Genomic DNA, 26,698 nt, shown 5'->3' with positions numbered 1-26,698 from the left:
TTGCTGAGTCACCAACCGCCACCGCCCCACCCCAACAACAGGGCTCCTTGCCTCATTGGGAGGGGGAGAAAGCAAAAGGGGCAGGTGCTGGGGGGCTGAGGTCTAAGGTTATCACCACCCAGGGGGCGTCACTCAGGCACTGATTGGTCGAAGGTCAGGGAGGCCTTAGAGAAAAGGGGCGTCTTGGATATGCTCACATTTCCAGTCGTAGTTGAGGAAGAAGGACCTGTGTGGATCCCTTTGGATCCAAAAGGGGTCGCACGCCTCATGGAGTCGATCGAGAAAAGGGGGTTGAGATCACCTCTAACTATGAATGCCTTAGAGCTTCTCACAGCATCAGGACCGTTGTTGCCGTATGATATTGGGAATTTGATGCATATTATTTTGAAACCTGTGCAGTTCACGGTATGGAAAGAGAAGTGGGTTAGTCAACTCAAGCGGGTGGTCACTGTGGCACAGGGCAACCCCCATCACCCCGTACATGGTACCAATGTGCAGAGGCTGCAGGGTGCGGCTGCTGGTTTGCTTACCCCATAGGAACAAGTGGCACAATTACGCAGTGGGGGAATTGATTGCTACGTCAGACTCTGTGCTCGATGTGTTTAGGAAATTTGTGTGGAGTACTGAGCCCTCCACCCCCTGGACTGACATCAGTCAGGGACTGACAGAGTCCTTCCAGGACTTCGCAAATACATTGATCCAGGCAGTGGAGGGATCGGACCTGCCTAGAGCGGGTCCTTTTATTTTATAATCCTGTTATTTTGGACTGCCTGCAGCAAAGGTCCTTGGGGGAGGTTAAAGCTTTACTTCGTTCAGCTCCTACTAAATTTCAAACCCCTGGGGAAGCTATTACATATGTGCTAAATAGAGAATAGGTCACCCCGATCACCAATGAGGGCATCGCTTCCACTATGGTTGCCATAATGAATAACACGTGATGGCCGACTAACCAAGGCCTGTGCTTTCGCTGTGGCCAGCATGGTCACATAGGAGCTAAGTGTAGGGTCCCTCTAGGTGCTGGCCAGGGGCAGAGAGGAGTCATATATCAGCTATGTGGTCGACGTGGCCATGCGGCTCATCAGTGTCGCTGTCTTTGATGCAGGGAAACAGGGAGGGGAGGGCGCCTCAGGCCCAGGGCCACTCCCCCAACTGTCAGACTGGGCTGCAAAAACCAATGAACATGGGGCCATCAGAGGGGCAGGCAGTTCCGCCCTTTGAACATATTCCCCGCCTGCCGTGGAATTAGTGGTTGACTGTCGGGATCGTCCACTGGTCCAAGCCTTTCTCTCCTACGCTGGAGTTTTGCCGTCAGAACATACTGGCCCAACGACAGTGGAGGTTACCGCCTTGCTCGATTCTGGGGCGGACGCAACAGTCATTTTGGAAAAAGATTGGCTGTTGGGATGGCCGTTGGGATGGCCGCTGGGCTCGGCCCAAGTGATAACGGGAGTCAGAGGACCAAGGGACACTAAGAGATCGAGCAGGGAGGTCGAGATTACTCTAATTAATCGCAATGGCACCCTCGAGAGGCCAGTTTTCTTAACACCGCTGGTTGCAGCAATTCAAGGAACTGCTGGGTAGAGATTACTTGCAGTCGATAGGCATGCACACATAACAAATTTATGGTAAGGGCCACTGTCTGCCAATTGTCTCTTTGCTATGCTATTCCCTTGTGCTGGAAACGGGACATTCGCCCCGTTTGGGTAGATCAGTGGCCCCTTTCAAATGAAAAACTTGCAGTGTTTACTTTGCTTTTGGCTACAGCGCTCCAGTTGGGGCATATCGAGCCTTCGCTTAGCCCATGGAACACCCCTATCTTTGTTATCAGAAAACACTTGGGAGCCTTTCGCTTGCTTCATGATTTGCGTGCCATCAACGCTCAACTTGTTGTTTTCAGATTGGTCCAACAAGGGGGGCTAATCTTATCGGCCATACCTAGGATGTGGCCAATGGTTGTGATTGACCTCGAAGATTGCTTCTTTTCTATTCCCCTGGCCAAGCAAGACAGAGAGGCATTTGCCTTCACGGTGCCGACGGTCAACCATATAGAGCCAGCGGCACGATACCAATGACGTGTTCTCCCACAGGGACTGGCTTGTTCTCCCACAACTTGCCAGCTAGTTGTAGGAAGAGTACTAGAAGCGGTCCACGGAGACTTCCTGCACTGTATCATTGTGCACTATGTGCATGACCTTTTGCTAGCTGCTCCATGCTATCTAAGTCTTTACTCGCTAGAGAGCCGTGTGATTGATGCCCTGATGTCTGCAGGGTTCACTATTTCAGATCAAAAAATGCAGAGGGAACCCGGACTAGAGTATCTTGGTTATAAATTAGGCCCCTAAGTTGTGCGTCCAATTGGACTGGATATCCGACCTCGCATCTCAACCCTTTGGAACGTACAGCGAGTAGTGGAGGCTTTGCAATGGGTACGGGGCGCATTGGGAATTGCATCTCGGCTCATGAAGCATGTGACCAGCTCAAATGGACTGACCCTAAGGAGCCCCGAGAAGTAACCACAGACATGAACACCATCTGGCAGGAGATTCTAGAATGATGCACGGATGAGTACCTGGCACACTGGGACCCTGAACAATCGCTGGAGGTGGCAGTGGCGCGGTGTGAGGGAGGGGCCACTGCGGTCTTGGGTCGCAGTCTGAGCGCTACACCCAGACCTCTTTGGTGGCTGTTTTCTGTGCAGCCGGTGCAAGCATTTACCTCTTGGCTTGAAATTCTTGCAGCTTTGCTTCGGAAGTCCTGCTTGTTTATAGTCAGAGCTTTTGCAAAGGAACCTGATGTAATTCACTTACTGAGTTTCTTTAATGATGTTCAACCCCTGACGGATCTTCTTTTACTTGCCCTTCAGGGTTATGGAGGAATTATTGTTTACTCTGACTCACTGTCAGTCTTTGAGCTGGCAAAGTCTCTTGACATTTCACTTTGGTCTCGTGTTCTGCTCACTCCTCTAGAAGGTCCCACGCTCTTTACTGACTCCTCTTCCGCTACTAAACAGGGGGCAGTTATTTGGCAGAGTGCAGACAATAATTGGGAAACCGTAATCTTCACGGATCCTCATGTTAGTGTTCAGATCCTGGAAGTGAAAGCTGTAGCATTGGCCCTTTGATTGTGGCCAAACATTCCCTGTAACCTGGTCACTGACTCTGCATTTGCAGCTAAGTTGCTAGCTTGAATGGGACAGGAGGGTCTACTCAGCTCAGAAGCTGCTAGCATCTTGGAGGATGCATTAGCTTTTCGCTCGACTCCAGTTGCAGTTTTGCATGTCTGCAGCCACTCAGAGGTCCCAGGTTTCTTTACGGGGGGCAACACGGTCACTGATAGGGCTGCGGGCACAGCAGTCTACTCTGTCAGAACAGCACGTGATCTTCACGCATCTCTTCACATAGGTGCAAAAGCAATGGCACAGGCCTGTTCTATCCCCTTTCCAACGGCTCGCGATGTGGTTTAAGCGTGCCCTCATTGTAACTCTGCCCTGACCATTGGTGCTGGGGTTAATCCCTGTGGGTTAAAACCATTACAGATCTGGCAGACGGATTTCACAGCTGAACCCCGTATGGCTCCCTGCTCATGGCTTGCAGTTACTATAGATACAGCTTCTTCCATGATATCGGTTATACAACATGCAAGATGTAATTCGACAGCAGCTCAAAGTCATTGGGCTACTACTATCACCATCATGGGGATACCAGACCAAATAAAAATGGACAACGGGTCTTGTTTTATTTTGAAATCAACCCAGGAATGGCTGACTGCTTAGGGTATCTCTCATTCCACAGACATCCCTTACAACTCTCAGGGACAGGCAATTGTAGAATGCGCGAACCCCCTCCTCAAGGAAAAGATACATGTTCTTGGGGAGGGATACCAAGATTGAATTCCGGTCAAAACACAAGCAGAAATTTTGTCTAAAGTCATTTATTCACTTAATCATTTTGAGCAAGGTGAGAGTAATTGCACCCCAGTGCAGAAACACTGGCAACCGAGAATTATGGAGAGACCGCCTGTTAAGATAAGATCTGAGAGTGGACAGTGGAAAAGTGGATGGGCAATGTTAGTCTGGGGTAGAGGCTTTGCTGCTGTTAATAATCTGGAAACAGGAAAGGTTATCTGGGTTCCCTCAAGGAAAATACACCCCAACACAGCTGGAAACTAATGGGAACTTGAGTTTTTTATTGGCAGGACCTGCTATTGGGGCGACCCTGACCCAAACAGAAGGTGGAGGAAGATGAGGAACTGCTCATAAGAGCCCCATCAGTAGATGAGCTGACTCATCTCCCAGGGAGAAGGCCACCAGGAAAATATCAATTGACACCTCTGAGAAGGCCCATCCGAAAACACACGTGGTTTGGTCTTATTGCCTTGCTTCTGCTAATGTGGGTGGGGGAAACGACTCATTTGATTCAACAGCCCACGAATGTTTGGATTACTTGGGCCAACCAGACAGGGAGACAGGATTTTTGCCTAGCCTTACAATCCGTGACTTCACCCTTTTGAACGTGCCTCATTGGAGTCCCGCTAAACTACTCCCGGGACCTCAAAGTATTTGATAAGTATGTTAGTAATCTTACAAAATGTGAGGGCCTTTACAATGACACTCCGGCTAATACATCGAGATGTCGTATACAGCTCTTGAATATGACTACCCCTTGGGTTCCACAGGAATTACAGTTACTTGGATCTGAGGGTGTACCCATTTCCCAAGAGACATGTATCAGGTTCGCAGGGTTTGGGGTTGATGGACAGTTAGGGGACCCTGATTTATGGAGCATCTAAACAGGGAAACGAATCCTTACTGGGACAAAAAGAACAAGTGACCCAATGTTTGTGAGTTAGTTAATCCAAGAGACTCGTTGACGTTCTCTTGGAAAGGGTCCTACTGTGGATACACCGACAATCACACTATATACGCTCTCCCCAATTACCATAATTTTTCAACAATTTCTACTACCCTCGATGGGGTAGACATATATTGGACAGCTGGAGAGAGTAACTGTTAAGGCGACACAAACTCGGTACAGCTTCCCACCGGGGAAATACTGTGCTGGGCATCATCCGGGTGGGGTCGTAAACGACGGAGTGTTCCACAAGATAATGAGGAGCTAAGAGGTGCAGTGTTTGAATGCCGTGCTTGCGGGACAGGAGTGCGTTCCTGTAATAAGAAAACATGGGAATGCTGCTGCAATATCACTCGCGTGTGGCTCCAATTTGGGTGGGGATACCCTTACCGGACGGGTAGAAGATGGAATTAAAAACTTAGGGTAAATGTCAGTAGGGTTTTACCTCCAGGAGTTTTCCTGATATGCGGGGATCGGGCATGGCAAGGGATTCCCAGAAAAGCTGTTGGAGGACCGTGTTATCTAGGCAGATTAACTGTATTGTCACCATGCATTGTGCAATGGATAACCTTGACACGAAACATAACTTCACAAAAGCAGCGCAGGAGATTGGTTCAACTCCTGACTGAAGAATGTGATGTTGAGGTCAAGCTGTGGGATCTCACAGCATGTGTGTTTTCCTCGTTAATACCCCCAATAGGAACAGTGCACGCACTGAAAGAAATCGAGCATCTAGCCTGCTGGTCAGTAGAGCAGCCGAATGTAACTTCACAGTTACTAACAGAACTATTGGTAGATGTGGACGGAGTACGACACACAGTACTACAGAATAGAGCCGCTATAGATTTTTTGTTACTAGCCCAGGGCCATGGATGTCAGGATATTGAAGGGATGTGTTGCTTCAATTTGAGCTATCATTCAGAGTCTAAACATAAGAAATTGGAATGGTTGAAGTCGCATGCTGAGAAGGTAGCAGTACAAGAAGATCCATTCAGCGACTGGCTACGGAACCTTTTTGGGAATTGGGGTACTTGGCTAATTCCTATAGTTAAGGGGCTTGGCTTAGCTTTGATCACAGTTCTTTTAATAGTAGCAATTGTACCTTGCATGCTCAGTTGTATCCAAAACTGCTTGTAGCGAACATTGGATAGGGCTTTTGACCAACGAATAGAGTATCATAGATTATGTGGGAAATTGTAGAAGAAAATAGAGACCGCCTTTATTTAGCTTTCAAGGCAATACTTATAATCATAGCTGTTGTAGCCTGTTTGATAGACGGCATCTAGAGATGTCTGCAGAAGGTGATAAACACAACAATTGAAAGGCGCTTCGTGCACTATCAATCAGTAGGTAGACTATAATGCAAAGCGAACTAATCGGGATGTAACGGGGCAAGGCTTTTCTGTGCATAGGGAGGGGGAGATGTTGTATTAGGCGATGTGCGAGATCTCACGATGTGACGCGACAGGAATAGGCGTCAGCGGGATAATATCGGATGTGACACGATAGGGCCCCTCCCCAGTGCGTTGTTTCTGGCAACATGGCGGGTCAACAGGAAGCGCCACGTTGTCGATGCCATGCCCAATAGAATGCTGCACATGCTTGAGGGCGTGGACACACAACGCATATAAGCGAGTGCTTGCAGACTATAAACGCTGTTTGCTGCTTCACCACAATGGTGTGAATGTGCAGTTATTTGGCCCTGACTGGTTTCAGTCAGTATCGGAGACCTCTTGACACAACATGTCATCTCTTCAAATTCATGCTTTGCAAATCCATTTCTAGCCATTGAAAATATCTGATTGATCTAACTGCTAGACCAGCACAAGTGGATTTAAAAGTTTCTTGCAGTTCTTTGGAGTGTGCTTACTTCGTGCAAAATGTGTTTCTTGTCATCCTGGAACTCACACCTGTGCTGTTACTTAGCACCAAATGGTCAGGTTTCCCATTGCTTCAAGCTTGAGAGATGCTCACAGCCATTTACTAACCCTGTGGATGTTGGCAAAACTGCAGAGATAGAGGCAGTATCCTCTATCAGGCAAGATGCTGGAACTTGGAAGATTCCACAGACTTTTGGTTACCACACAAGCCCTTAAATCTGAAGTAAAGGCGAATTTAAAAGCTGAGGTTTTTGAAGAAAAATTGCCCTGCTGGTACTACAGGAGCTGTAAACTGTGCCTTTTCTGTCAGAAAACCTTGAATAAACAGATAAGAGGATACCAGCAGTGTGTTCAGGCTGTTATGAGATGTGCATCTGTCGATGAATAGGAGACCATACTATTCAAGGAGCGGAGTCCACAGATAGCTTCATAAGAAAATGAAGATAACAGGTTTGCAACACTCATGTCTTTATATTAGCTGAATGACTTGTCACATTCAGATATTTTGCCAAATGTGAGAAACTTCCAAGTATAGACAGCCCATAAAAGCCTCTTCTAGTTTTACAGAGAAAATATCCGTTATTCCATTTTGATCCTGTAATCTTTCTATTTGAAGTAGTACTTCTGTAGTAAAGGAAGCAAGGGAGGAGAAAGTGGATCTGCTGCCCTCCAGAGTTTGTTCTGCTGCTTTTTGAACTGGTGGATGCATAAAGTATCCCGTGATGTCATTCATCTTACAAATGTTATTATATGCAATAAGTTCATGAAATAGTGTAATGCATTTGTATTTTCCAAAGTAAGTGTTCATGACATGCCTGACAAATAAACAATTAAATTATTGTTATAAAAAAATATCTTTATATATTTATAAACAATTTACCTATCACGTAACTAACCTATCAGTGCTGAAAAAATGTTTTAAGGAGTCAAAGCTGATCTTCATTGGATGGTGGTGTAGCTGTCATAAATGTTCAATAATCAGAGATCATACCTTAAAATTGTACAGACTGAGTATGAACATTCTTTGTTTAAGACAGTGCGTATTATTTTGATGGTTTTTTTTGAACAATCAGATTTTATGCTTCCCAAGGCTAAAAGTTAGGAGGTGTTCAAGGATGAAATTCAAATGTTTTTATTAGTTAGTTAGTTTGTTGAACAAAAACAAGGAAATTTCTGAGAAGTACTGAAACTGATATTTGTTTTCTGCAGTCCAGAAACCTTAGGAGTTAAGATCAAACATATATGAAGTCTTACTTATTAAAAAGAAAGAAGCTTTTTGGAAATGTCTTTGTGGGTTTTTCTGACTTTTTTTTTTTTGTGGTTGTTGTTTTCTGAAAGTAAATGTTTAGCTTCTCTGTTTTATCTGTTGTAAATGCACAATTCTGTGAAAGGCAAGCATATAATAAAGAGATAAATAAAGGATACAGCAAATGCTCCTGAAGAAAATAATGAAGTTTTAAAGGAAGTGTATGATAACATTTGTGATTTTGCAAAGAACTTCCAAAAGAAAGACTGTCTTCAGGGACTTAAGAGACAGAATAGTTGTTTTTATGGAGCATCTGAAAACTACCTACCTGGTGTAGGGAACCTTCTTTGGCAGGGGGGTTGGACTCGATCTCTTGAGGTCCCTTCCAACCCCTATGATTCTATCTGAAAGGTTCATACACAGATAACGGTGTATGAAAGTACAGTTGGTTCACCTCGACTCATGTAAGCATCTGTGTGAATTATATCATTACTTTAATTTGCCTGTTTTTGAGTACAATATTAGATTAGAGGTGGAGAGATAACAATAATTTACAAAGTGCTAAACTGGGTTTAAAATCCTCCTTAATGGTATAGCCTGAAGTATGCATCTCAATTGTGTTAAAGATACTCAAGTTAAAAATAAAGGGGAGGAGGAAAGGCATATCTGCGGTGTCACCGAGGCATGTGGTGAGTTGATGTATAAAGGGAACGTAATGGATCTGCTTGGATTCCAGCCAATGTTGCTTTACACAGGCATTCAGTGAGGCACATTCCGGGGCATTAAGTGCAATCCCTTCCCAAAGTGTATTGAGCCTTCTGTGTAATTCATCTTCCTGCAGCCTGCTCAGCCAGGGGCTGGACATGTGGCTTAGCCGATGCCATTACCACTGCAGCTCCTGAGCAGTCATTTTTTCAGTTCAAGCCAGCATTTGACTTCTAAACAGGTAGCTGTGTTTGAATATACTTTGCAGGCATTTTCAACTTGCTCTTGTATTTGAATATTGTTTCTTTTCTAAATTGTACACAAATTGTTGTAAGAAGATGGCTTTTTAATCTACAGTTTTAATTTATAAATGCTGTTAGTTTTAGTGTGCAAAATCGAGTGGTAGTAGGATTTCTTTGTAAATTCTCTATCATGTTAGCAACTTAATCTGATACTGCAACTATTTGCTACCTTATAGGGAATGTGGAGGAAAAATTCAGTGAGCCATTTTAGTGAGCACAAAGAAAAGGAAAGAGGAATTCTTTATCAGTGGAAGTCATCTGTGTGATGGGGAGTCAACAGTGATAAGTGAAGTGCTACAGCAGAACTCACTCTCTGAAAGTATCCAAAATGAGAGCTTACCTCCTCCAGACTTGGAGGAGCATGATTCCCGTTTTGCTCACAAGCCTATTTTTCTACATATTTTCCATTTTCATGGCCATTTAAAGTCAATGTGAAGTAAGCATACACTCTCTTTTATCTCTCGTAATAATAAAAAGAATAAAAACTTTAAAGACATTCAGAAATTTTGAAGTTTCTTTTGTGCATCATCTGCAGAGTTTGGTGCTATGTCATGCCAAGAGGTTCAAGTGGCCTCAGGTCATGGGAGGCTGGAGAGGAAGCAAAGCTGTTCTGACACCAGAAGCATTGGCCTCCTACTTCCTGTGCCCAGAGGCATGAGTTACTTCAAACTGCTTTGCAACAAACGAACACCATTTTATGTAATGAATTCCTCTGAGGTCATCTTTGACTCCCAGGGATATTTGTCCACTTGCTAGATGGGGTGGGCAGAGCAAGTGTGAATGTATAGGCTGTAGCTTTACATGTTTGGTTGTGTGCAAACCCATTTCTAGAACAAAAATGTTAGGAAAGTATTTAACAAAACCATAAATGTTTATAATATTACAGCTTGTAGTAGCAATCTGTTGTTCTAGTAGCTATGATTACTTTTCATTGTTCAAAGGCTGTTTTGTAACAAGAAGCTTCATGTTAATCTTTAATGTCAAGCTGGGCTGGAATTAATCTTAGAGCTATTAGTATGCCCAAGGTAACTGTGACCTGCACTTCATTGAGGTGTTGTGCCTACAAAATATAAAGTGACCTGTATTTTATTTAAGAGTTAAAAACATCATTTTTAAGGGTCTAATTGGCCAAAATCTATCTTTAAAATAACTTGTTTTTCTGATGTGTTCCCAGCAATTAATCCTTTTTCAAAGATGTACTGCTGCTAGCTAAGCTTGTTAAATTAAACTGTTTGATTTACCTTTCCTTTTTCCTGCCTCCTTAAGAAGACCTGCTTAGTTCAGTGCTATGTGATACAGTCTCCAGTTGTGCATGTGAAAAACTGTGGTCACTGGATGGTTGAAAGTACATAGGAAGGAATTGTGAACTGAAGTCTGTCCTCCGCCATTCCTAATACCTTGCTGTAATAGAAGCAAAGGTCCAAAAAACTTGTTTAATTTGAGGTTGTCATTTCACGTTCTCCATGCTTCTGGAACAAAGCTATTTAAGCCTGGGACCTAAATAGCTGTTCACAGCTGCTGCCAGCTTATACCCTGGTGATGGTTAGAGCTGCTTACCATAATAGTGGAGAGGCATCTTTTAAATATAGTATTTTGACAAACTTTAAACACTTTGTTCCTTGATTAAAGCCCTTGTCTAACTCTCTTTGTATTTCACACATTTAGGAGAAATGACGTTAAGCTCATCTGTTAAATATGAGGAGCCATACTCAAATTATGGAGAACAAACATATGTATGAAATACACTAGACAATCTGTTGTCCAAGCAGCAGAGTCACATTTAGTTTTGACGAGGTCCTCTGCTTCCAATAATACAGTTTTGTAGTTTGAGTGGAGCTCTTCTGTTTCAGTTCTTTATGCTGTTCCAGTAGCTTTCACTGTGCCTTCCCAAGCACTTTGATTCGTGGGTCTCTAAAGAGAAATTAATATAAATCTAAATCTAGGGCAGTTGTGTTTATATTGAAAAATGTATATTCAAAGAAATAGCTTTTCATCTTCTCTTTGTCAACTGTTATCTCTTCATTCCATAATTCTATCAAAGTAAAGATAAGAAAGTATCTTAATTTTATGTTGGTGCTCTTCTGTAGCTTAGAGTGAAAAGAATGACCCACTGCAACTTCTGACCTACTGGTCTCCATTCCCAGGTAAAAATTTTCTAATTCTTTCTTCCATTTTGCTTCTTCGTTCCTTTAGGAAGCATCCCTAGACACATTGGTTTCCTGCTCTGAGTTTCCAGTCTCTTTTTATTCTGTGAATTTTGTTTTTAAACAGGTATTTGTTTGAGGAAGGGTAAAGAGAAGTATCCTGATCTGAAACAAGGGCAGAAAAAGCTACAAGAAATAGGTTAGAAATAATGGAATTTTTGTCTTTCTACAAAAAGTAGCATAGCTTTGTATTATTTTAAAGAGGCAAAATATGTTGGACGTGTTGTAACCAAAGCAATTAACACGTTTTAAAAAATCGTGTAATTAATTTGCTCAGATAGTATTGTGCCAGCATAATTGAAGCATTATGTGATTTACTGCTCTGAAAGTATACAAAATCACAAAAGACAAGAATCGGAGTCTGTGTAGTACGTAGATGCAAAATATTCAATACATATATAGTAAAAGCTATACACAAAATATTAACTGCAGAGGAGTGTCAGTTGTTAAGAGTTAGTTTAATTGTGTTGACATGGAAAGGAATTGCACACGTCCTGTTCAGTGGCCTTCTGTAACTTATTAGGATTTTTTACCTGCTATATTAAAGATGGCTCGGGCTTCCCTCAGTGGGAGATTTAATGACTAGCTTGAAGCCATTTTCTTTTAAGGAATTAATATTTAGAATAACATTAGCTATGGAAGTAATTAGAATAATTAATGAATAAAATTGCAAGGGCTGTAATTTGCATTGCCTAATATCAAATTTTATAGCTTTCTTTAAAGGTTTTTGCTAATTAAAATGTTAAATTGGTTTAATTTCAAGAACAGGATATGGAAAAACTGATGCGTTGGTTTCTTTGTAGGCTGCATTTGACTCAATCCTTAATTGAAATAAAGCTTGCATTAATAATTTACTCTTTTATCTATGCACATACACTAGTTGTTCAAAAGAACTCCCATGCAATTCCTAATTCTAAAAACTTCTGGAATTCTGTTTTATTTTGTGATTAGATTTGACTATAAATATTTTACCTTATAGTGAGTGTTAATGGTGTGAGTGGAAAGGAAAGAGAAAACAGCTTCTAGATGGAATCTCAAGTTCAGTTTTGTGCCCAAACCAGGTCTTTCTGAGGGTAAAAAAAGCCCTTTAACAAACACATGAAATGCTTGCTCCACTGCTGTTTGAATTGAATAGCTAATAACATTTGTATCTGAGGAAAGGCTAGAAGCAAACATATTTTTAAATGTGGACATTGTATCTTACTTTCTGTAGTTTGATATTCAAATTCAGAGCTGTAATTAAGAAGTTCCTTTCTGATCTTTGAAATCATTGTAAAAAATGGACATTGCTAGCTGATGTGGGAGTGGCATCACTAAGCTTCTGATCTCCAGTGTTAAGCCTTTTGAAGTAGAAAAAATAATAGCTTAGAAAACCCTGGTTAAAAATTACTTCAAGAAAAATGGATTTAATAAGTGGTTGCTTAATTGATGTGTGACCTGCAAGGTTAGAGATGCCAAACAGCAAAAATACAATGAAAGAGTTGAGCTAAACTTTATTTAAATAATGCTTTCAAATGCTATTATACATACCAGTTGTAATCAGAATGACTATTCTATCCAACATCGTGACCATAAGAATGTGTACTTTATAATTACCTGTAAATTGCTCGGTTTATTGCTCAGCCCAGCTAATTGCCTTCCTTTTTATGCTTTCTTCTAACCAAGGAGAAAACAAAAGTGTGACCCAGCTTAGCAATGGCCAGCACTGTGCAGCAGCAGTTATCATGCTTGCTGGTGTTGTGTTGGTGAAATGAGTTTTGGGCTGCTTGTCAGGACAAGGTACTTTCAGTTCTAAGGTAATTGCACTCCTTGGGTACTGCTGGGTATGGCAGTTTTTATCTGGGGATACTGTGTTCCTACCCTTAACTGTGTATTGAACATCTAGAGGTGCTTTGTCTGTAGTATACTTCTAATTTTTTTGGATAGTAGAATTGCCATTTTTTTCAAAATTTAAGTATGCTATGCTTCTAAAATTAAAAAAAAAAGTGAGTTTTTATAATGTCGTGCATATTTTCATTTCAGTGTTTAAGTTTTCTTTCCCTGATTTACTCAGTTTGTATGTGTCTATACTTAATATCTGTATCTGAAAAAGGATAGGGTCTGATGATTACTGATATTTATTAGCTTTACTGTGTGATGCAATGGCATGTAGCAGTTGTGAGGGAAGATGCCATTGTCTGACACACTAACCCTGGCTTAGCTGGGCCACTCACAGACCATTCACATAGTCTTCATTACTTATTATTAATCGTCCGTGTCACGTGTTCTTCAAATCTTTCCCTTGTGATCATTTCATACTTGGGCTCTGCCTATGGTCCTGGAAGTAATGTGCTACCCAGGAAAATCAGTGGGGTGCTGGCTTTTCTTGATCTGGGCTTTTATCTGAATTATTTTGAATGGGGTTTTGGTCCAGAAATCTATTTCGTAGTTTTTGATTTAAGGTCACAAATAATATCAGGCTTTGCTGATATTACCTGTAAAATTATTTATGAAAACATTAATAGATTTGTATGTTGGTTGTTTGGGTATTTTAAGAAAAAATGTACAATTTTTTCCAAGCTGTTCTGCTTAGCAGATGAAGTATTTAATTGAAAATTATGAAATGATTTGTTATTTATCTAAGCCTGTTCCTCACCCATGTAAAATCTTTAAGAGATGGAAAATTTAACGTGGAAGAATTAATATGTATGATATCAACGTCTGTATTGTATTAATACCACAATTCTCTCGTGTTTCTTGATCAAATACCTCTTAGTGCATCAGAAGAGATTGTTTTCTGTCTCTTAGGTTTTTAAGAAAAGGTTAGTTTTCAGTGTAGCACATGCTGGAACTTTTCAGGTAATTCTTTTTTAAGAATTTAAATATAGATACATATAGATGGTTGCAATTTAATTACGAGAGAAATTACAACACTTGAAACTGGTGTGGTAGAAAGATGGCCAAACTAGGTGCAGCTTGCCATTGCAAAAGGCAAGGAGCAGCAGTAATGTGGTTGGGTTAGGTTGGATTGAGTTGGTGGAGAAGAAAGACCTTCCTTATGCAGAGCATCAGATGTGAAATTGGGGTTGTACTTTGTTTGTCTGGTATGTTGGCTAAGGTTTCAGTCTGTTTATTTTAAGGCAAAAGCTTTTACTCTTTGAAAGCAGTTTGTCATGTGTACCTTTTCTCACTGACAAAAAAAAAAAAAAAAGACCTGCAGATGATGAACGACTGCAAAAACTGGATACAAAGATTTCATAGGACTTAACCTGTGTTGCTTGCTACTGAAGGTGTGTATATTTATGCTAGTAACATTGCTGGATATTTCTTGTCTGTGATTGTAAAAATAATGAATAGATCATTTCAATATAAAATCATTTCCTTGTCTGTGTATACAGAGACGTGTTATTGGTGGAGTACCAATTGTAGGCGCCATTGATTAGTAAGTTCAAACAAAACTGTGAAGCAGACCAAAAAGTGAATGGCATGGATAATAAAATAATAGCAGTCTTGAGGTCTGTAATTCTTTCATGGATTAGATACATGATATTTTGCTGGCATTGAGTTCAAAAACCTGTTACTTTGCTATTTGTAATTTGACTTCAGTCATGCATAGACTTGTTGACAGCTATTTACTGGAAGTCTACCTTTGCAAGACACTAGTAGCCTGCTGTGGTGGATACCTAAAGGTATCAGCATACTAGCTGCAACCACAGTTTTTCACCTTCATTTGTACGTGAGTACTAGAAAATGAAAACCACTTGCACTTTCAGCAGAGGCATGCAAATAAAGTTAGTTTGCCAGATAAGACAATTGGCTGTTTGATGATGCTGTTTTCATTAGTACTGTGCTTCATCTTGCATCTTTAATAAATATCAATATTCAAATGACTTTTTCAAGTCACAGTTTCCTGTGGAAAAAGTGGTCCTACCTAACAAGCTCCTAGCTGTGTTTTCAACCTGTTGTGTTGCTGTGCTCCCACAACCAGACAAAGTCCCTCCTTGAATTTGTCACTGTATTTGCTCAGCCTGATTTGCTGTATCTCTGATCTGGAGGATGTGTCTGGTCTAATTATTTCTTTATTACTGTTTCCATTTGAACTCATTTTGGTAATTAATAGAAATTAACATTCTTATTTTGAGGCTGCATCTTTTAGAGTGTGTACTGGTGTTGAAAAACATGTACAAGTGTTGAAAAATATGCAGTGTCACTTGTCAGTATGAACTGCTTCGTTTTCACACTGAAATTGCCATGTCTCATTTGTTGTCTTCCATCTTCTGAGTTATTAGGACATTTTATTATAGCCTCTAATCGTCTTCTCGTTTACTCATTAAGTTGTTTAGACTTCTTGAAAGATCATCCTCAGAGGGTAATGGCTAATGAGCCATGCTTGTTGTGGGGGCCAGTGAAAGTTGAGTACTGTAGAGGTCTGTCTTGGGACCCATCCTATTTAATATATTTATCAATGAACCAGAGGAGGTGGCAGAGTTCACTTTCTATCAAGCTGGCAGGTAACATCATATTAAGGGGACCAGTATATACTGAAGGGCCAAGACCAACATTAGGCTGGAGCTACGGGCCAGGAACCTTATGAAATTCAGAAAAGAAATGCAAAGTCCTATACCTTCAAATGAATAATTCCTTGCAGCAGTACAAACTGAGGAGTAACTGTAGTAAGAATCTGAGGGTTTTGGTGGAAAGCAGCCTGAAAAGGCTGCTTGCAGGTGGCAGCAAAAAGAGCTATCAGTATCCTGGATTGTATTAACAGAAGCAAAGGCAATAGACTTGAGAAAATAAAAGATTTATCCCCCTTAACCCCTTAACTTAGCATCCTTTAGGTCATATGTAGAACACCACTTCCAGTTTTGGGCCCTCCAGTGTATGAGTGGCATCAACTAGCTGGAAAGAGTTCAGTGGAGAGCCATCAAGATGTCTAGGGACTGTAATACCACCACTGTGAGAAGGAGGTGAGCAACCTGGGCTTCAGCCATGGTGAGGTTTAAGAGGCAGTTTCAAGGAGACATAATAGAAACCTTCCAGTACCTAGGAGGTAACCTCTTGACTGGTGACTGAAAAGCCAACCAGGGAAGATGCTCTGCTAGACTTCATACTTGCAGACAGGAAGAAGTGGTTGAAGATGTGAAGGCTGTAAGCAGTTAGACTGTATAGACCATGAAATGGTAGAGCTTGGGATCCTGAGAGGAGGGCACAAGGCAAAGAGATGAAGGTTTAAGTTACAAATGAGACTAAAGGCAATTATCCCAGTGAGGAAAGAATTGTAAAACACCAGCATCTCTGAAGAATGGATGTTTGAAATGGAGCTCCCAGAATGTGCATGACAAAAGTTAAAACTTCAGCGTTAATGTAATAGCCATAAAATCCTACTGCGCACCTCCACCATGCTCATAACATTTACTATTCCCAATAGAACAGAGAAAACATTCATTGAATCAGAACATTTCATACTTATTGTGCAAAGTCTTTAAAACAATTTTGAACGTGTAATTATTAATTTCCTCACAATCTTTTATTTGACATGCATTCTCTGCTGTATAGTTTCAGAACTTTAATTCATACACTTAAAACCCTGTGGGTAAGATGGCACTGCTGTTATTTTCTAAATTAGCAAGAGGCAACAGTTTTATGAATGCATGTTCTTTTAACACTCCATTTGTTGTAAGTAAAGCAGCACATACTGGTAAGAGGTGGGAATACTTTGAGCTGCTGCTGTTGTCATCAGATGGTGTTCCCATTTCATAGAATCATGGAATCATTTGAGTTGGAAGGAACTTGTAAAGATTCCCATTTCACAGTACTTATGTTAGAATGCTATTCAGCATTCCAAACTTGACAGCGTTGTTGGACTATGTCTAGTCCTGTGGGGTTTGGGTTAGGTTTTTGCAATGTAATTGTCTCAATGTGGAATGATAACATTTAGGATTACAGAATCAACAGGTAGTCATTATTTCAGCACTAATGTTCCGGCTATTCAGAACACAGATTTAGAAAGAATAGAATTATGGTTACAGACATGAAAATAAAACCTGAACAGAAAATATGTATAGGCAAAAACAATTCGTCTCAGGCAATTCCAGACTTGCAGAAGTGCAAGCATAAGTGGAGAGATGAAAAATATGATTAGATCTCAGCAGGTAACTTGGGAATGTCAGATGCACAGGAGCTCTGCTTTTCTTTGCTGTGGAAAATTCTGTTATTTTTAATCTTTCATTTAATATACAAATTTTATCCAAACTCTTAGAGAAAACTTGCTGTTGTCTAAGTTGTTCTTAATTTGTACAGGCAGTATTCCTCCATTATCTCCTTAAACACAGTTGTCAGTTGGATTTTGTTAATATAATAGAAGGTCTCTTAAGCTCTCATTACAGTTGTATTAGATTGTAGACTTCTTTTTCTGGAACTTGAAATAAAATAGTAAGATGAGTTCCACTGTTATTCTTGGTTGCCCTAATTGAAGTGTAGCACTTGAAATTCTCTCTCAAATTTCCTTGTTCTTATTGCATTCTGGTATGCACCATATTTTTGCCAGAATTATCTGAGTTGTAGGACCTAGCTATATTCAAGTTGCTGTTAAGGGTTACGATCTGAGAAATTTCAACGTTTGTCATCTAAAACTGTAAGTTTTATGGTGTATTAATGTTCATGTATTTTTCTGTCGTCATAATTTGGCTTATTTCGTTCCTTACTGAATTCTTTTTTTTTCCACTTGACTTTCCTTTCTTTATGGCTTTTGGAATTGCTGTTGCCATTGCTGATCTTATGTGCCAGCAGTTCCCTCCTCACAGGGAGCGGAGGGGCAGCGCTGAGCTCTGCTCTGTGTGACAGCGACAGGGCCCGAGGGAACGGCATGGAGCTGTGTCAGGGGAGGGGCAGCTGGGGGTTAGGGACAGGGTCTGCACCACAGGGCGGTGGGCATGGAGCAGGATGCACAGGGCAGGGGGCATGGCCCCGAGTGCCGGAGCTCAGGGAGCATTTGGACAGCGCTCTCAGCCGAAGGGGTTGGATTTTGGGTGGTCCTGTGTGGAGCCAGGGGTTGGACTCAGTAATCCTTGTGGGTATTTTCCAACTTGGGATATTCTATGATTTACTCTGTTGTCATTGCTGTGGCTGTTCTCCAAAATCTCAGCCATTGTGTACAGATGACTCAACAAAAGTTATGTTTCAAGTACATTTTCTTGCACGTACACCATATTCAGTGTATGTATTTTTGGAGAAAGTTGTATCTAAGTCTATAGGTTTACAAGTTTGAAGTGTAAGATTATAGCAGTTTTGTAGCAGCTCAGAATACACAAGTTGCCTGCTCCTATGGTGGAGAGGACGCTGCAGACCACTGTGCAAGGAGATCTCTGTGGGATGGTGTGTTTAGTGATGCTGGGAGCTATATTTCTGTTCTAAGCTTGAAATAATGCTGAAGTACAAATTGTCTGGGACTTATGTTTTGGTTCCCTTCAGCAAAAGAGTGAAAAAATTCTGCAGTTTGCTTATTTATGCATGTCAAATCAGTACACATACAGTCTATCTAAAATTGAAGGATGTTTTTGCCAAGTGTCAGTTATAAAGTAGTAATAGGAATATAACCTCTCTTTTTCTGCACTTTATTACACAATTTTTATTTCTCATCAAATTTACTGCTGTGTTTCAAGGGGTAGGCTGAAAGCAGGCAAATATTTTTAAATAGCATCTTTTAAATTTCCTATCATACTGAAGAGTAAACACAAACTACTTGACATTGTGTACTTCATAAAGTGACTGTTTATACTAGAGCCATTATTCTCCAGTTGTCAGAATGTTGTATATAACTGCTTATATGTAGTACTTGGCGTGTATACATGTGCTTGTGTGTTCATGTAGGCACAGACACACACAGACAGCTGGGTTTAAGTCCTTCAAGGCAACTGTGGTTTTTGTCATAAAGGAAATCAGTACATAGTTTTTTACAAAGAACATGTTTGTAATTTTGCACAGGGTGTTGCATTTTAATCTCACAAGGGATTAAAAGCAATTTTGTCCTCAGATTGGCCCATGCTCTTGGTTCCTGATGACCCAGCAAGTGGCTATGTTAATGATTTTCACATATGGTAGCACTATACTTTGTCAGATATGGGAAAATCAAAGCTCCCATTGGCTCTCGTGCACTGTGTCAGAGAGGCAGAGGCACACACTCCCTTTGTTCCATAGTTCCAACTGTTGTGGTTGCAAATGCACATGCATGGTTGTTAGGCTATTTGTGATGTAACACATCTAAAATCCATGTTATGTGTTATGATCAACTGATGTGCAGGAATCTTCACATTTCAGGTTTCTTGGCCTGGGCTGCTAGTACACTTGAAGCTTCTGATCTTCTAACAATTTTAGCACTTCAAGCAGTTACACTGATTATCTTTTTCAATATTACCCATCTTAAATTATTTCTGCAAGGCACAGGAGAGAAGAGCAGAGTGCATATTACCATCTTAAACCCCTTGTAGTTTTTTGTTTCCTTGCTGGAGAGTGTGAGAAAGCCATCATCATTTTTCTTACAGTATCAGTTTATTTCTTAGTTGTTGTCATGTCTAATCCCTTCCCAATTGGGCACCTTTCTGAGTCTTCTAATTTTGTCTTGCTATGCCTGTAGATTGCCCATCAAAATAAAGAAGCTTTAATAATTTTCTAGGAAATAACTACACTAAAATAAATTACTCTGTAATCTTTTCAGTGGGGAGAAATAGATTGAGCCCTAGATACATTTCACAAGATGTAATCCACCTTGTAGCTTATCTTCGAACTTTACATGCTGGATTGTTTGGTGGGTTCTTTTTTTGTGTGTTTTTTGAGTGAGTTCCAGAATTAACCTCAAGTGTTTGTGGTTTCAATAGCTCATGTGTGAACACAATCAGATATCCATACGCTTAGTCAGAATATCTGTTGTTTAATTCCTGCTGGCACAAAAGCTTGAATTTATAATGTTCAGCAAAGTAGCTATAATACAGCCTGAATAAATATGCTGAGTGCTGGCCAGGAAAGCATTTCAGCGAGTTGGGTGAATCTCAAGTACAGAATCCAATGTATTTGTATGAAATGTGAGCAGCATACATGATACAAAGTGGAAAAAAGCATTGTATCGTGTGTTGGGGAAAAACAAATTATCATACCAAATTTCTCTCCAGTTATGAAGTGAGGCTAGTGCAGGTTATGGAAGATGGTCAGAGAGATTAAAAATTTTCATCCCTAGCGCTGTTCAAGAAGCGTTTAGATGAGGTGCTAAGGGATTTGATTTAGTAGTTGGGTAGAGATAGTGATAGGAGGATGGTTGGACTAGATGATCTTATAGGTCCTTTCCAACCTTATGAACTTATGAACTTATGAGATGTATTCTGGTGACATTTTATCTTTCTACATTTCAGAAAAGGCAAGTAAAGATATAACAGAATCACAAAGTCATTGGTGTCGATAATGAGGGTTTGGATCTCTTCGGTTATTGGAAAACAGTCAGGAAAGTGACTCTTTGGTGGACCTGTCCCAACTAAATGTCAAGTGAAATGACTTCTGGATTCCAGGACAGCAGGTCCAGTATGAACTAAGAACAAGAAATACATAGAAAGGTTGAGAAAAAATACATTAAAATGCCTCTTCTGGTCTTCCCTGATGGAAGAAGTCATAAGGAAATAGATGAGTGGTACACAAATGGCAGAATGCAAGGACAACATAGAAGTTAGGTAAGCGGGCAAGCTTAGTCTTCTGAACTAAGTTTGTAGAAGATATCACCACTCTTAATCATTTTCTGCTATTCATCAGCTGACTATTGCTCCCCACAGCCAAGCCATGTGAATGTTCCCAGTCCCGCTTCAGGCAAAACTGACTGCTTTAGCATGCATCACTGGTGATAAAACGGTAATGAACAGTGAAAAGGAGGGAAGGGAAACTGCCTCCTTCAGCTGGAACATCTGTTTGTGGAGTGGATGTCTGTGATCTTAATGAAAGGGCACTGTATCAGTTTCAAAAGAGACTTGCCATTTTTATAGGCCAAAGCACAGAGCAAGAAAAAATGAGTAGAACTACTGGATCAGGTAAAGAAAGTGATACATGGTAAAATTATTGTTTGGGCATGTGGCACAGACTTGGAAGAGGAATGGTGGGAAGTGCAAAACAATTCAGGAAGAGCAGTAGATATTTAGGAACCTCAAGGCTAGCTAGAGTCCTCTGGGGCCTCAAATCTAAAACCCTTCTGTAGCAGACAAATGTATCATGTATAATTCAAGTCACAAATTGCTCTGCCTCCATTTTAACCCATTGTGTCTTTTGTTTTCATAATCTCTTAATTGGAAGACTGCTCCAGAATTTCATGTTGTTTGGGGCCACCTTATTTTAAGCTTCATTTATCTCTGGTCCTGTTAACATTTTTAAAGCTATAATTGTTCTTAATAAAAGAAATGTGTAAGAATTTTTGTTTGGTTTCGTTTTCGATAAAAGACAAAGAAAAGACTGGTGTTGCATATATGAAATTCTGAAATGAAACATTTTCTGGCTAAAAAAAAAAGAAGAAAATTGTCTTCAGTTTTTAGATTATAACATTTACTGTATGTATTTACAGCAGAATGTCTGTAGGTGTATGAGCACCTTTGAAGTTAAAGCAGAGTTTGGATCTGGATATGCTTGTATCAGAATGCCATTATCACCTGACAACCAATGCTGAAACTTCAGTGGGAAAAGTGTTGCAGGTGGCTGTGATCCTACTTCATTGCTTTCACATATTATGGTTTTCACAGCAAATTTCAGTGGAAAAAGCTGTTAGAAATAAAGATGTAGAAAAGCACAAAGTTTACCATTTTTAGATGGTGTCAGACTAATGCATTGTTGTTACAGTGATTTTATTGAGGATTCATAGACAAATATTTTCTTCTTTGCATAAGTTTTAGCTTATAAGCATTCCTTTTTTTTTTGAGATTTTTCCCATTTGGTTCCTAAGTGATATGAAATGGATAAAGCCATATTAACTCATTTGAAGCAGCACTGCCAACATTTACTACTTGTGTTAGCCAGATCATTTTCTAAGTCATCTAATAGCAACTTGATCTTTGAGGAATGGTGCAGGATGGATTGAATAAATGCACCAGTTGTCAAAGGAGAGGGTGGAGTCGGGGCAGTGGGTGCAGTAATCTTAATATTGAGAAAAATGGTTTGTCAAACTGTTCTTATGTATCTACAAGGTATTGAAAAGATGAATAATTGCCAGTGTGGGCTTGTCAAGAATAAATAATGACAAACTAGTTTGATTTCTCTATGATAATATAGTAGAACCTGCTAATAGAACAGAAGTGTAGCTGCCACGTGTTATGACTTTAGTGAAAGGCTTTAATTAGTCTTCTGTGATATTTTCACAAGTGATGTAAATAAATGTGATCTAGGAGAAACCACTCTACACTAAGTGCAAAAATGGTTGGAGTAGTTTTGCTATTAATTGTTAACGACTTTCTCTCAAAATGAAAAGATATGTTCAGTAAGGTTTCTTTGGAAATATGCCTAGAGTCTGGTTCTTCTTTCTGTTTTTTACCTCATGAACTTGATGACAGAGAGTAGTTGGAGTCATTGTGCAGATAGCACAAAACTGAGAAGGGCAGTAACAGAGAACAAGATCACATTTCAAAATGATCCTGAAAAATTGGAAGAACAATCTGCAAACCAATAGATGAAACTCAGTGGAGGTGAGGAAGCATTTACTTCCGGTAAATCATAGCAGTCCTCCAGAAAAAATTTGCATTATTTTGATTTGATAGCACTGTACTACTGATCAAAGGGTGCCCCTTCCTCTGGAATCTATAGATAAGAGTGTAGCCAGTAAAATGAGCAGAGTCAACCTTATCCTCAATTCAGTATTATGGGGGACTCTGCTGGAGCAGTGGACTCCGTGTGAGGAGTCACCTTTCAGGAAGGACTTGGACTCCTCAGAGCCTGGACAAAGGCTGCAAGGGTGATCAGAAGGGTAGAAAACATCCACTGGAAAAAGAGTAAACCACTTTCAGTTCTTCAGCCTGCAGAGGAGAAGACATAGGTGTTCTAATATGTGAAAGGCTGTTGCAGGAAAAGTAAAGAAATAATCTCTTGTGCCAGTAGTAACCATGATAAGTAATATAAGGGCTCATACTTCAAGAAGGACTCCAAAGAGATCTTAGAAATAACTTTCGAAATGTCAGATTTATGGAGCAGTGAAACATTTGATGGGGTTTTGAATTATTATCATCACAGATCTTTGACAAGCTGATTAAACACACTTGTAGCTATAGTTTCTCCCATACTTGGGAGTATTGTTGGAATAATACGTACAGGTACAGATGACATATTTGATCTGAGGCTGGATTGCTTCAGCAGTCATGTATGTACTACTCTGCTTTAATTGATCTTCCTTGAGAAGGAAAAGTAAGGAAACTTTTTTCTTCATGATAACCAAAAAAGAAAAGTTTGTTCCATCTGTAAAATCTTTTTTCTTTCAGGAAGATTCTTACCCATATTGGATTAGAATGAATTCAGACATAATATATGTGAATCAAGTGACATTTTATTTTGAAACATTTTTTTAATGCTCAACTAGGAAGTTGCATTTTAGCAGTAGATGTCTTCAGTTTTAGACTATCTGTTAGTGCTTGTTAGCATTCAGGCAGAAGTCTGTCACTCACCTTTTTCGGATTTCAGCTTTAAGAGGAACTCTTCAACATTGCTGTCAAGATTATTTTATTCTTCTAATACTAACTTTACTTTCTCCATTCCATCGGGGTGGTCTTTTTATACGTTTTTTTTTTTTTTTTTTTTTTGCTGTAATCTGTATATACAGAAAAAAGCCCTGTGTAGCTTAATTAAAAATTCATTGCCATTTTGTTTGACAAAAAGCTAAACAATGCATTAAGCTAAGTTGTCTATTACACTTCTATTTAAGACATTGAAATTACATGAAAGATAGCATTAACAATAAGAACAAAATTTATCATAGGATAGTGCTAATGCATTTAGATGCAATGAGAGTAGGTTTAATTATAGTGCATTTAGGATCGATATGCCGAGGGCAATACACTTTACAACAACATACAGAAGTTTAATAAGCATGAAACATAAGAACAATGTAGACTAAACCTTTCCTGCATCTGAGAAGCTGAAATGCAAAGAAGTTTTTATTTATTGCCTCAGGTAAAAAAGTCTGCAGAAACAGATAAGTGATGACAAAGCTTTGATGTTAATAAACCCAAATGGAAGTCAAAAATCAAAGTGTGTAAACGGCTAGGTTATAGAAAGAAAGATGACAGAGTTATACCCTGTAATTAGGTGTAATTTGTGCTTTTGGCACAGCTATTTGTCCTGCATGAATGAGAGGCTGTCTTATGTTTTCTTGTCCCTGTATAATAGAATTGCATTACAGACACATCCCACTTCAAACCTCCCTGATTTTTTTTTTTTCCCAAGAACTATTTGAAAGGAGTGTGCATGTTGCTTCCTTTTTATGTGAGTGTTGCAGTCAGTTTGCCATTCCCGGTACTTGAAAATAATCATGAGCTAAGTGCTTATAAAACACTTGCAGCGAGAAGCAGAGTAATAGTTCTAGTAAAATGCAACTAACTCACAAAATGAGTTTCTACCCTGATTATAAATCAGAGATGCTTACATGTTATACAAGTAAATTACATCAAAACTAGAAAATTAATCATCCAGTTTTAATTATTTAATGAGTTGTTCTGTTCAACAGCTGCATAATTGGTAGTCTCATCCATATTTTAAACTGTTATGGAACAAATTGCTGTTAATTTTATTTAGTTGATTCCTGTTTTTGTTTTATGATGTTTCTACATGAGACATCAACTTCTCAGTGGTGAAACCTATTTTGTAACCATCTTTCTGTCACACAGTGTGAATACTTAAAAATAAATAATTCATTGTCTGTGTTGCAGAGAAGCTGAAGAGGTCTGTTGAGTCAAAGAAGAGTGCTGATTTACTATGTATCTATGTATCTATACAGGTATCATTTCTTAAACTTCCCTCTTTAGGAATAGTTACTGTATTTTTAGATATGCTAAATTATCTGTGTCTTTAATAAAACTACCGTATGGTTGGCTACTGAGGCGTGGGTTTAATCTCTGCTGTGAAGTTCACAGTTGTCATTTGATGGGATGTGAAATCCCCTGCCAGAGCACCTTTTACTTGGCTGCATTACACATTTGAGGTTGTAAATCCATTATGTGCATTGTGAGAACTGACTGCTCCAGCAGTGCAAAGCACTTGCCCAAGCTCATTTTCCTCACATACACGAAAATGCATGAAACAAAATAAAATAAAAAAACCCTTATTTTTATCTTGACCTGAATAGGTTTTCACTCTTTTTTTCAGTGTCTCCTGCTTTTTTACTTGAAATTTGAGCATGCAGTGTTCATGAAATTCTCAGAACACTGCAGAGTGGTTACATGGCAGTGATGCCCTGTGGCACGAGGTGGCTTTCTGCCTCCTGGATGTGTCCTGTCTTCTGTTAGATCCTTACAAGGATGTTTGCTTATATTATAATGCTTGAATCTGTCCCTTTCTTTTCTCTTGTCTTTTCAGTTGATTAAGCTTTTTTTCCATGAGTTCAACCTTGGAGGACAAACTCCCTGGTGGGGAGGATTGCACTTTTGATTCATGCATTTCCTTTCTGTTTGAGTCAGGGGCTTCAGTTTCCCTTCTGATGATGTTTGTTCATTCAGAAGCGAGGGATTCCTTCTTCCCAGCCCAGCATCATCCCTACTCTATTACATGGCTCTCTTTCTCCCACCGTCATACCCCTCTCCAGGAATTGCTGTTGGCTATACTGGGGAAGAGGATTGGCCAAGTCTGTAGCATTTCTGCTGTAGAAGGAATGGTCTTCTTGTAACAAAACCAGTTATGTAAGTATTTAATTTCAAAGGTCACATTTCGTAAGCTAAAATAGATGGCTAGAATTTCTGGAAGCCTATGTGAGATATTAAAAAAATAAAAAATAAAAAAAAAGGGCAAATCCCCAAACTGTATTTAAACTTTTGCCCATGCTGTCAGTACTTTAAATTAGCTTCAGAAGATTTAAGTGAAAAGTGATACTTTTTGATATGATGCCACTGAAGTAATTTCACATCTTATTTTTGAGGCTGAGTGGGATTTAGTATAATTCCAAAAAGCACAGAGAATGTTCCAGAAATACAACTTCTAGGAGAAATTCAGTAATAGTGCAGTGACCTGGTGCTTACAACTGTAGGTGCTTGTAGATTTTCCACATCACTACAGGATTTCTGCAGCCTTAATATTTCAAGAATTCAGACAACCTTATGCACTATGTATAGTCAACAGGTGCCAAAAGCATACATTTTTTTCTACCTCATCTTCAAAACCACTCTGTCCTTTAAATGCATTCTGATCATTTTGGATAATATTTTGTTAGTGACACAGAGATGGGTATTTGCCATCCAGTCTCAGAAATAAGAAAACGGTATCTCCAGGAGAACCCTAAGTGTGCTACATGCTGATCAGTTACTTAAAGGCTTTTTGTTTT

General features: G+C 39.8%; 1 protein-coding gene across 2 annotated transcripts in view; it reads left to right on the top strand.

The window, feature by feature from the left end:
* The window catches only part of MICU2 (mitochondrial calcium uptake 2), a 137,239-nt gene that overhangs the window by 10,916 nt on the left and 99,625 nt on the right, over nucleotides 1-26,698 (top strand). The window contains exon 1 of one of the 2 annotated variants that reach the window (XM_065730107.1): nucleotides 20,858-20,879. The exons of the other annotated variant lie outside the window; for it this stretch is intronic. The gene's annotated coding sequence lies outside the window, so the exon portion shown is untranslated. Of the gene's footprint in view, nucleotides 1-20,857; nucleotides 20,880-26,698 lie in introns of those variants that run through there. 2 annotated transcript variants of the gene reach the window in all.

Source organism: Cyrtonyx montezumae, unplaced genomic scaffold, assembly GCF_038088225.1.
Source record: "Cyrtonyx montezumae isolate F1298 unplaced genomic scaffold, pur_monq_1.0 scaffold_12, whole genome shotgun sequence".
Classification (NCBI taxonomy): Eukaryota; Metazoa; Chordata; class Aves; order Galliformes; family Odontophoridae; genus Cyrtonyx; species Cyrtonyx montezumae.
This window is presented reverse-complemented; position numbering and strand designations above follow the sequence as displayed.